General features: G+C 35.1%; 1 protein-coding gene across 1 annotated transcript in view; it reads left to right on the forward strand.

Moving 5' to 3' along the window:
• The window catches only part of LOC138703394 (retinal guanylyl cyclase 2), a 1,174,702-nt gene that overhangs the window by 321,030 nt on the left and 840,355 nt on the right, over positions 1-13,317 (forward strand). The window lies entirely within an intron of this gene.

Consider the following 13,317-nt stretch of genomic DNA (forward strand, 5'->3'; position numbering starts at 1 on the left):
GACGTAAATGGGAGGATAATATTAAAATGGATTTGAGGGAGATAGGATATGATGATGGAGACTGGATTAATCTTGCACAGGATAGGAACCGATGGCGAGCTTATGTGAGGGCCGAAATGAACCTTCAGGTACCTTAAAAGCCATTTGTAAGTAAGTAATTGTGAACTTTCTTGTTTTGTGTCTACGTAATTGAACGTTACTAACTAGTTTCTTTGCTGCTGTCCAAAAATGTTGTAGGTGGAAGAGAAGGCCTAATGGTCTTCGCTCCATCAGAATAATAATAATAATAATAATAATAATAATAATAATAATAATAATAATAATAATATTTTCCTATACTATTACATTATAGCGATGTGCAGCACATTTCGGATCGGGTGGGAATAAGAATTGTTTTGTGATCGCCATTCGCTTGGTGGTATCCTCATAAAATTGCGGGTGAGAATGCTAGTAAGAGCGTTTGGCCCCATTTGAATACGAGGGGTTATTGTGAACCAGAGTAAACATCCCTGCAGTTTCCCGAGCCCCGGCGCACTGACTAGAATGAGGTAGCCAACTGCTGCAGCCTTCTCAAGCTCGGTCAATATAAAGTTGCAACAATGCGAGCAACAGGAATCCTTGACGTAGCAGCGGGTGCATAGATGTTTTCTAGAATTTTGACGATCTGTTTGATGTCTTCGAGATGTGTAAATATATCCATACAACATTCACTTAATTATAACGGCCAGAGTTATGCAACGTGTAAAAACACATTTCTACGTGATGCGTAAATTATGCATAAATACGGGTAAATATGTAGAAAACAAAATATATGTTAAGTGTAAAAACCAAAACAAATGAAATTAAAAAGAAAATATGGCTCCTGATATCGTATTAGGGCCTATGTATGCTTACCAAGAAAATAATGTCTAATAAAAATGGGTCCTACAACACATACTTTCTGAGATCTGAACACTTGTTCATAGGAGGTGCTCAATGTGGCGTCCATTCATGGCAATGCATTCCTCTGCCCTTCGGCGTAAGGAATCACGCATTCTTTGAAATTTGTTTTAATACGTTAATAAGAAAGTCCTGATAACGATCCCCAGTTATTCTCTGTGGTAGCACGTATGGCTCTAATAATCTATCACCATGAACGCTTGGCCATAAGTTGATTGAGATTCGGTGCTGATGCCTTGTTTCTTCAACTCCACGGGGACTTTCATCAGCCCACACATGCTGATTACGAAAATTCACAACACCATCTCTGCTGAACCCCGCTCATATCCGCAACCAGACTTTTATTTTCAGCATTCCTTGCGACGTATCATTATTCCATGCCATGGGTGTCAACTACAGTATGATTATCGGTATTCTGCTATATTGTAGGGTAGAGAAATGCATTGCCATGAATGGACATCAAATTGAGCACCTCGTATGAATAAGTGTTCAGATCTCAGAAAGTATGTGTTGTAGAACCCATGTTTATTAGACATTATTTTCTCGTTGTGATACATACTATCACCTCCTAAAATATTGGATACATTTTTTTAACACTCTGTATAGGTATTACGTCATATTATATTTTTTTCCCTAGACAAATATGTTCATGCGGGAAAAGCTCTTTCTTGATGATAATGTGGGCTGCACTCTAAAAATATTATTTTTAGCAATAATTGTCAGAAGTTGTCTTATAGTTTAAAGTGAAGCAAGACATATACTGACAATTTTAAACATTTAAAGTATATAAAACATTTTCTTTACTGAGAGTTAAAATAATGAATGAACGTTGGGCGTAATACAAAGTGATATTTTCATTGTTAGAACAAGACTAAAATCAGTTAAAATTAAAACAAGGGGTTTAAGGTTCTGTTGAATATGAAATTTTTATTTTAAGATTAAAACAGTTATTGCAATGATAAAGTATTAAGTGTTTCGAAATGGATACATTTATAATTTTGATGTGTAGGCCTTTGGGACATTCCATGTAAAAGCGGACAGCAAAAAAACCTTGCAGTTGTCCAAATCCTCAAAAAATATATGTGTATAAAGGGATAGGAGATAATTTATTGTGAGGAGTCTGTTCTCGTGTAAGTCCATTAGTTTTCTTGTTTTAATGCGTTAAATTGATCGTAATTCCGTCAAAATCTCCAGTTTCAAGTGGCATAAACGTGAAACGTCTTTCGATACATTCCAGCAAAAGTTCATATTATAGCTGAGAGTACGATTTGCATAACTATGCATACACAGTATTTGATATTAATATTTAACAGGAGCATAACTAGGTTTATCGATATTTGATAGCCTTTCCCGCCGGAAACAGTTAAATAAAAATATCAACTAATCCCTCCCTCTTTGAAGAAGTTGTAGGCTATTAGTTTTAATTTCGGTGTTGCATAAAGGAGTGCTTTACTCAGCATGATTTTACATTCTTTTTGTCTCAAGTTTTAAGTCCACGGAACAGGTTTAATAAATGAAAACTTCGGGAGTAAATAATGATAACCCACATATACAAATTGTATACATTTTAATTTTTACTGCAAAAACAAGATAATGGCCATGTTTCAAGCAACATAATCGAATCATTTAGTAACATATTTACATAATTATTTAAAAAATCTAAGATAATGTGGTTTATAGGCTGTTAACACCCAGAAAACTGTCAATCCCAATTTTTAGAGTTATCACTATTTACCCCCAAGTTCTTCAAATGGTTACAATACATGAAACGGGTGAATGAGTAGAATTTCTACACATTCATACGTAACGTTTAATTGAGATTTGGAATATGTATATTTTAATATAGGATACCATTAAAAAATAAAGTCTATTGTCACACCCTGCATGCCTGAATAACGTTTTTCTAACACTGGTATCATATTGTATGGTTTATGTCCAAACAGATTTTGTACAAAATTATTTTTTGTAAAATTAAAATTTAAGAAATTATTAGCAATATTCCATACTTATTGTTCAACTTGTATATGCTATAAATCTTTTGTAATGTAATATATGACAAACCACTATTCAATGTGTTAAAAAAAAACGGGCTGTTATAAAGAGTTTTGTAATTTTATATGTAATATATTTAAGAACTTGCAAATAATTCAAATTATTGTAGTAGATATAGGCCTAAGTGTTAATTTCAAGTAGCAAGATTGCGTTACCCACGTCAAATGAATTCTCATTATAATAATTTAAACTCAGGCTATAACTATAACTCTAATGTACTTTCGGGTAAAATAGGGTTAAAATAGTGTATTCAAATAAATAAATAAATAAATAAATAAATAAATAAATAAATAAATAAATAAATAAATAAATAAATGAATGAATGAACCGAACCGAACCGAACCGAAACGAAACGAAATAAATAAATAAATAAATAAATAAATAAATAAATAAATAAATAAATAAATAAATAAATAAATAAATAAATAAATAAATAAATAAATAAATAAATAAATGTAGATTTATTGTGTTCTTTATGTTTTTCTTTTAACTCCGTTATACCACAGTCTAATATATACAGTCACGAAACTTGAGTTGTGAGGTTATTAGGAACAATAGACTGTGCCGGTACTATTTCGCATTGTCTGTAAAGAGGCGATATTAGCGATCTTAGTGCTTAGCAGCTATCTGTGGATGAATATTTACTACGTATTGAGCTTTGTGACTGTATATACTAGCCTGTGGTTATACTATAGATCCAATTCAGACAGGAACTTTCTTTCATAAAGCCATGTTGTTCATTTGTAAATATGTAGTCCGATAATCAAAATTACGTTACTTGATTTGTAGGCCTATAATTCCTAAACAAATTGTCACTAAAGTACTAAAGTTAAACAAAATTTGTCCAGTAGTTCAGGAGAAATCACTGTTACATCAAAAGCATTCGTAAAAGCACCTTTTTGGTAAAGTTTCGAAATTTTTATTTGCAATATTACAATATTATCTATGATAAAAAATAGAAAAGGAAAAATTGCAAAATGAGAATATAAGAAGAAGCCACGTTATCAGACGGAAACGTGCTACTGACGTTTCATCCATCAACTTGCTAAGAGAATGCTAGAAAAAAATTCGAAGCAGAGAAGTTGCTGAGATAAGAATGAGTTCATCCTTTGAAAGCTAACTCTTTAACCACCGTGTATATTATCGCTGGAGCGTCGTTAAATAAATCAGCAACTTCTATACACGCTAAAATTGCTGAGATTTATCTACACTATTTTTCACACCATTGTGATAGTTGCAGAGTCCGGAAATTGAAGCAAATTGATTTGGAAGCTGATAAACTACAAACACGACGCTTCTGAAAAATTGGATTTTGTAGCATATAAAAAAGAACATTGTTCAGTCTTTGTAAACTTCGTATGAAGCTTTCAATTCATGCACAAATTTATAGGAATAGTGTTGCAGCATGTGCTCGTTCTAAAGAGCTGTTCTGTATTTAAATAAAGCAAGCTTTGTGCTGTAACAGAGGAACAAAGTGCTAGTTGTTACGGTGTTTGCGCATGCGCGATTAATATGCGTCTAAAATCGGTACACTAATCTCGCAGCTATATGATTGACCTAATAAATAAACAATGTTGTAGCAAGCTGTGTGTGGGTTCAGTATGCCTATAGTTCTTCTTTCATGCATGAATTCCAAGAATGCAGATTTCCAGCCGTCCGTTCGCACACCCTGGAAAGTAAGCGTACAGGTGGTATACTAATGAGGCGTAAAATACTGATATTATGGAGTAATCTCAATTATTAATGCATATATGATTTTGCATGAGTGTGACACCCAATGTCTTTGCCGCAAGATGGTGTTCTGGTTATTTTTCTCCGAAGATCCGAAATTTGTTCCACAACGCTGATTATTTTGTACGAATTTTATTTTAGTTTTTCTTATTCATATGGTGAAAATTCAGTGCTGGTACAGTGCAAAAATAGGCCACCATTACGAGGGTTGATTCCTATCCTCTAGTCCTGACCTATTTCTAGTTGAACTAAAATTTCTATTTTGTGGCATACAAATGACTGAAATGTGTTATGGCTACGTACCAAGTTGCAAGTCTGTAAATGTCAGCGTTGGCTCGTAGCAGGTGTTCTCGAGTGCCGGAACTGCAAAAGAATGGAATGCCTCCATCTCAATTTCACCAAGATCTGACAGACGCCATGGGAGAATTTACTGTATCTTATGGTATTGTAACAAAGGTGGCGTCTAATGTTTAAATGTGGGAGAACATAGTGTGAAGATGAACATGCTGGCAGCCCTTCGAGAACTGTCACAACACCAGAAAACATCAATAAAGTGCGTGATTTAGTACTGCAAAATCGACGAGTCTCCATCAGGGATATAGTAGAGGAAACAGGCTTCTCATACCGTAGTGTGCATGATATTTTGGTAAACGAATTGATCATGAAAAAAATAACTGCAAGGTGGGTGCCTCGAATGTTAACGCCGACGCAAAAACGACAAAGAGCAGCATTCAACTAATTTTAGAGCAAACAAAAACTTCCTTGAACGATATGAGACTATGGATAGGAGATAGGTTTACCACTATGACACTAAAACCAAAATTGAAAGAATGGATTCATCGACCTCTAAAAAGTTCAAGGTGCAGCCATCAGCAGGCAAGATTTGCTCTCTCTTTTTCAGATGCCCAAGGTGTTATTTTGACAATTATTTGCAGAAATACAAGCCTTTATTATGCATATTTAATAGACAATTTCGAGATACTAGCAAAGAGAAACGTCGTGGCAAGTTGAGGGAAAGGTTCTTTCCCATCAAGACAATGTACCAATTCACAAGTCCTTAGCTGCAATGGAAACAGCAGAATTTAAATTGCTGGACCATCCACCCTATTCATCAGATCTGGCACCCAGCGATTTCAGACTATTCCCACCTGCGTGGGAAACAATTATTTTCATCCAATAATGAAGTAATGCAGTCCGTAAACCAGTGGTTAGCAGAGGTTGTACAACCCTTCTTCCAGGAAGCTGTGGAAATGTTGGAGCATAGCTGGGAGAAGTGCATCTATATACTAGGGGATTATGTAGAAAAATGAGATCAGATTTTTTTCAGTTTATAAGTGTATCAGTGCTACAGCACGGGGATCAACCCTCATACTTCTTTGCAAATACCTTTATATCAGATTGATGCATACATTTATAGCGTTATTTATTAAATCCATAATTATTTATTTTAAGTAAACAAAATACATATACTAACCGATATATCCTTAATTGTTTATTACCGGCTTGGCTTTATGAGAACTTGACACATTTATAGACACGCTTTCGGCCCATTGTGTTCCTTATTAGCCTAGTTGATGATTTCCCAAGTCCAACAGGTAGCCTGGGTGGCGTTCATGAATCCGACGTAGACAGATAGGCATCCTGCCTCAGCCCCTGATTGAACTAAGTCCCATTTTTCAGAAGAGTAGCCTGATGAATCCTAGGGGCCCGGAGCCTCAAGCCCAAGCCCTTCATGATCAGCCGATGCTGGCAAGTGGCCAACTTATCTTATTCCCTAATATTAGAGTCATGTCCTATCCACACACGAGTAGCCTGATACGACCCAGGGGCCCGGAGTCCCAAGTCCTTCTTATATAAGCATCGGAAATCCGTACTACTCCCAAAACTTCACCCCAGTCAATTTTTGCGATTTACACGAGTACGCAATACACCACCTCATTCTAGTGCCGAGGTCATGGAAAGCATGGGCCTCTACCTCCATGTCCCCCAAGTGCCTTCATGGCATGTTACGGGGATACCTTTACCTTTACCTTTTTACGCAATACATGGGTAACTATATAAAGTTAATAGTCTACAAGCTTGGCAATACTTACATATAGATGGATAAATAGCAATGATAAATATTTACGGAAAATTCTCATGTGTTTACATATACATACATATATTCATATATAGATTTACGTTTATTTTATTTTATTTCATTTACATTTATTTTATTTTATTTCATGTAATTGTATTTATTGTATATTATATATCACTACCATCGGGTGTATACCCAATTGTAGTGTTAATAAATAAATACATACATACATACATACATACATGTGAGGTGCTTACATATAGTTTACCAGTTAATTTTTAATTCCCTGTCGCCGAAAAAACAGTTCTTTACTTGTCCTGTTAATAGTACATTTATTTTAATTTATTATTATTATCATTATTATTATTATTATTATTATTATTATTATTATTATTATTATTATTATTATACTTACTTACTTACTTACTTACTTACTTATGGCTTTTAAGGAACCCGAAGGTTCCTTGCCGCCCTCACATAAGCCCGCCATTTGTCCCTATCCTGATCAAGATTAATCCAGTCTCTACCATCATATGTCACCTCCCTCAAATCCATTTTAATATTATCATCCCATACGCCTCGGCCTCCCCAAAGGTCTTTTTCCATCCGGTCTCCCAACTAACACTCTATATGAGTTTCTGGATTCGCCCATACGTGCTACATGACCTGCCCATCTCAAACGTCTGGATTTAATGTTCCTAATTATGTCAGGTGGAGAATACAATGCGTGCAGTTCTGCGTTGTGTAACTTTCTCCATTCTCCCGTAACTTCATCCCGCTTAGCCCCAAATATTTTCCTAAGCACCTTATTCTCAAACACCCTTAACCTATGTTCCTCTCTCAGAGTGAGAGTCCAAGTTTCACAACCATACAGAACAACCGGTAATATAACTGTTTTATAAATTCTAACTTTCAGATTTTTTCACAGCAGACTAGATGACAACAGCTTCTCAACCGCATAATAACAGGCATTTCCCATATTTATTCTGTGTTTAATTTCCTCCCGAGTGTCATTTATATTGTTACTGTTGCTCCAAAATATATGAATTTTTCCACCTCTTCGAAGGATAAATCTCAAATTTTTATATTTCCTTTTCGTACAATATTCTGGTCACGAGGCATAATGATATACTTCGTCTTTTCGAGATATTTTTTTTTCAAACCTATCGCTTTACTTGCTGCAAGTAAAATTTCCGTGTTTTCCCTAATAGTTTGTGGATTTTCTCCAAACATATTCACGTCATCCGCATAGACAAGAAGCTGATGTAACCAGTTCAGTTCCAAACTCTGTCTGTTATCTGGAACTTTTCTAATTCCATATTCTCTAGAGCGAAGTTAAAAAGTAAAGGTGATAGTGCATCTCCTTGCTTTAGCCCGCAGTGAATTGGAAAAGCATCACATAGAAACTGGCCTATACGGACTCTGCTGAACGTTTCACTGAGAAGCATTTTAATTAATCGAACTAGTTTCTTGAGAATACCAAATTCAATAAGTATATCATATAATACTTCTCTCTTAACCGAGTCATATACCTTTTTGAAATGTATGAATAACTGATATACTGTACCCTTATACTCCCATTTTTTCTCCAATATCTGTCGAATTATTATTATTATTATTATTATTATTATTATTATTATTATTATTATTATTATTACTATTATTATGTACAATGTTAGCACATTTAGTTCGATTTCATCTTCCAGTTATTATTATTATTATTATTATTATTATTATTATTATTATTATTATTATTATTATTATTATTATTAGGCTATTATTGTTGGATTATTGACTGTGATTCATATCTTAGAAAGCATGATTCATAGCTTAAATTATTTCATTCAGTACACATAGTTAAATTGTGCAGAAAATTGCATATTTCATATTAATTCAATTATCCTAATTCCTGTATAAGCGTTACACATTTCCTCAAATCTCCTGTCACACTTTTTCTAGTAAAAATATTTCACATAAAATACCTTCAAAATATCTTCCAGAAAAATTATGAAGTCCGTTTGTACATCATTCATTCCAATTTGCCTCCTAATTTATAAATATTGAATATCAACATTGTGAGGCAGCTCAGGTGGTTCTTTAACAAGGGACAAACATGCATGCCGAAATTCTAACCAACAACGATTGTATGTTTACTGTAATTGTACATTAAGATTAAAAACAAGAGTGTTGTGTTTTTCTAATATCGTCAAAAGAAGTCTGGGACAAACATTCAATGAAAGCCTAGCGAAAGAATTCAATCGGAAAATGTGACAGAAAAACATACTAAAGAAATAGACACTGTAATATGTCTACATCTAGACTGTGTAGCGCAGTGGAACGACAGATTATTCCAAGATTGGCTCTCCACTGCTTCCTTTAAATCTTTTCTGCCCATTGAACCTGTGGTCTCTTAGTTGTCCCCACTTTCCAGTTTGGTGGTTCAAGATTAGGAACCCTTTGATCTAATAAATCCAGAGCCCCGTATAATTGCATAAAGCGAGTTAGGTTCTCGGTAATGTAATAGACTGCCATTGGCTTGGGGTAGAAAGCTTAAAAGCAACACCTTTAAGCTTCACAGAATGGAAGAGAGATTCTCAATACCGATAACTGAATACTCGTTCATATCTAGTCGTGTAACGACACAAAAGCGCTACTGATCATACATTGCAAAGTAACTGAAGAACAAACTAGTTACAAAACTTAATTATTGAAGACAGTTTTATGTCCATTAACAAATTTTAATGAAGTCTATAATTAAGTTGCATTTTTTTTGTAGTTAAAATATTCAAATTATTAAGTATACAATATTTACACTAAGTTTATGCAAAACATCCGTTGCAGTTCGTTTAACTTGAAGATAACAGTTGCGCTACATATAACAGAATATTCAGAAGATATATATATATATATATATATATATATATATATATATATATATATATATATATATATATATGTATGTACATATATCTCTTCTGAATATTCTGCTGTACCAAAATAATAATAATAATAATAATAATAATAATAATAATAATAATAATAATAATAATAATAATAATAAATACAAATTATACCTAAAAAAACTAATTCTGTGCATTTAAAATATTCTTAAACAACCTAATTTTAAACAACTGAGGACTAAGACTAACCCTGATTTCCAGCGGCAGCGAATTCCATGAGCGATTGAAAAAGAACTAGAGTACAGAGATGTCTGATGACGTGGTATTGATAGCAACAGATTGTGCTGTGAACGTGTATTACGATTATGATGTGAAGCTAGGAGAGTAAACCGAGAGGCAAGGTAGTTGGGTGTGGAATCATGTATAATTCGATATAGCAGGCAAAGAGAATGTACTAAACGTCGATCTTGCAAGCGGAGCCAGGAGAGTCGTAGAAAATATTCCGATATATGATCATGTCGGCGGATATTGAAAATAAATCGGACGCAGACATTATGTACACGTTGAAGTTTTTGAGAAAGTTCAACACTTAGGTTGCTATATAAAATATCACAATAGTCAAAGCGAGGCATTACAAGGGTCTGTACTAGAATTTGTTTGAGTTTAGTAGGAAGGAAATTTTTCAGGCTATTCAAAGAATGCATGATAGAGAAAACTTTTCTACAGATATATCTGATTTGCGTATTCCAGTTCATATTAGAGTCGAAATACATACATACATACATACATACATACATACATACATACATACATACATACATACATACATACATACATACATACATACATACTTACAACATTTAACCCAAAGTTCCGTAGTCGGAACATACGTAGGCTACTCCACTACTCACAAAGAATTTAGTTACATTTGTTTACCGACAGGGACAGAGAGACTAGTGGTAGGGTCTAAGCTCATCGCCTCAAACGGCATCTAGTATGCAACTAAGGTACTGCTAGGACGCGAGAGATGAGAAATTTAGTCCAGAAGCTTCAATTTAGGCTTGGAGTCTTCAATGTGCCGGAGAACTCCGACACGGGACACACGGCTTTAAGTCTCTCCCGGAGGACTTGCGCTCCGGATTTGTGCGGTCTGAAAAATACATCGACCCCAGCCGAATTTGAACCCACAAACCCTTGTACCTAGAGAAGAGCGCACGTACATACATAAGAGTGACTTATTCTGTATTCATTTCTACATCGCGAACAGTTCCTGTTAACTTGGAAGCGAAGAAAAACAGAAGACCAGTATAGCGGTTGTGAGGAGGAGAGGAATTATCCCACAGTACTTCTCTCGCGATAAGGTCTTGAATTACATAAGATAATATTGCTGTAAAGAAATTATGTAAACATTTCATGTTCTTTTGTGGTTGGTACGATGGCGACAGAAATGTATACAGCGGATCGTGCCGATGGGTTTAAATGCTGATTCTATCGACGAAAGTTGGTAACAGCTGAGGAACATTAGCCGCGCAAAGTGAATCAAAGTGTGTATCGGCATTGATCGCGTGTCGCTGCGCTGTATAATTCAGCCGCGCTCCGCTGCCTCCTCTCTTATCGGCCTTTTGAGTCTCTTAGGGCTGGCTGTCCTGTCCTCTACGTATACTGTTTGCCTTGCTAACACTTTTGACGCCCACTGAGTGTATTTTTACATTCTCCTCCATCACTTACCGGTCTGTGGAGCGTAGACAAACACGAGCATACTGCTAATATACAGTACTAGGGAATATATGACGCAATCGATATATTCTAACAAAATTAAGGGCGTGTATGTATTGATATTCACTTTTGTATATGGGAATAAGGGCGAAGCACGAAGTGAAAGAATGTAACCTCTATGAAGATGACTATAACATATTGAGCACTGTAAAAAAAAACCGCGACCTAATGCTTATATTCATGTCATTTATTTATTTATTCTCCTAACAACAAGACTAAATGCAACTTTCAGTTGGCAAAAGTCTGCCAAATTATACTGTAGGCTACTTTGATTTTCCGTGTTAAGGCGGTTTCACAATTGCCCGGGAATGGCAACTAGAACGAGAAGGGAAAGCCGAGAAACGAGAACGGGAATACTAATATTCACAACTGAACGGAAAGCTGAAGCATCTGCGTTATTCTAATGTTTCAAGATGGACGACGACGAGTTAGTCACATATTTTGTACTTATTTTAATATGTGTTTTAGTCGCTCAGAGCACTAAAAGAAGGTAAATATTATTCCCTATAGTAAAATAAAAAGACATTTAATGTCTTACACAAATTTAATACGTATGAAAGTGGAAAATGAGAACTTCATTGCACTGCGTTTCTTAATAAGGTTATGTGCTACTATCATCATGATGTTCGTTACATTGTATTCCCTATTTTCAGATGGTGTATTCGACCGATGAACCAACAAAGAAATGAGCGTGGAGCATTTGTGAATATATTCAAATATATAAAGGTACATGATCATGAGGCGTTTTACAAATATACAAGAATGGAACCCCAGCATTTCGAAAAAATATTATCATTAGTGAAACACAAGCTACTCAAGAGGAGTAGGCGAGAATGCTTGAGCCCAGAATTTCGATTGGCGATGACTCTAAAGTATCTGGCTCATGGTGGTTCATTTTTAAATCTGAGTTGGGAATTCAGGGTTGGGCAGTCTACCGTTTCGAAAGTGATCGCTGAAACCTGTGATGTCTTATGGGAAGTACTTTATCCTTTATATTTTCCGTTTCCCACCAAAGAAGAGTGGTGTAATATAAGTGAACGTTTCCTAGAGAGGTGGGACTTTCCCAATACTCTAGGTGCCATTGATGGAAAACATGTCCAAATCCAGTGCCCTTTAAGATCCGGTAGTATATATTACAATTATAAACACACTTTCAGCTTAATATTAATGGCATGCTGCGATGCAGACTATAAGTTTATCTGGGCTGACATTGGAGCATACGGCGCTGAAAGCGATGGTGATGTATTTAGAAGAAGTAAAATAGGAAAAAAAAAATTGGAGAATGGATCTGCAGAACTATCCGAACCTCGCACTCTACCAGGCAGTAATATTTTAATGCCATATTTCTTTGTAGCAGATGAGGCTTTTCCTCTAAAGCAGTATATTATGCGACCTTATCCTGGTAAATATTTAGGAGAGAAAAAAAATATTTTTAATTTTAGACTGTCTAGGCTAGGAGAAATATCGAAAACAGTTTCGGTATACTCGCAAGTAGATGGAGAGTTTACAGACAACCATTGTTATGTTCAGTAAAGACTGCAGAATCAATAATTAAAGCCACATTATGTTTACATAACTATTTGAGAACAGAAGCTTGCAGCCAGCACCCATCTCAAAATTTCGGAAACTGGAGAGAAATCACAAGAAATGACACAAAGTTCAGATCAGTTGGTCGAATGGGATCTAATATTGCTGCTCAGGCAATTTATAAATTACGGGATAATTTAGCGGATTATTTGGTTTCAGATGCTGGAGCAATATCCTACCAACATAGATATGTAAACAATGGGAGATAGAAGTATGTCAATGTTACTATATTTCAATTGCATTATGGAAAGT

The sequence above is a fragment of the Periplaneta americana genome, chromosome 7, assembly GCF_040183065.1.
Source record: "Periplaneta americana isolate PAMFEO1 chromosome 7, P.americana_PAMFEO1_priV1, whole genome shotgun sequence".
In the NCBI taxonomy this organism is placed as follows: Eukaryota; Metazoa; Arthropoda; class Insecta; order Blattodea; family Blattidae; genus Periplaneta; species Periplaneta americana.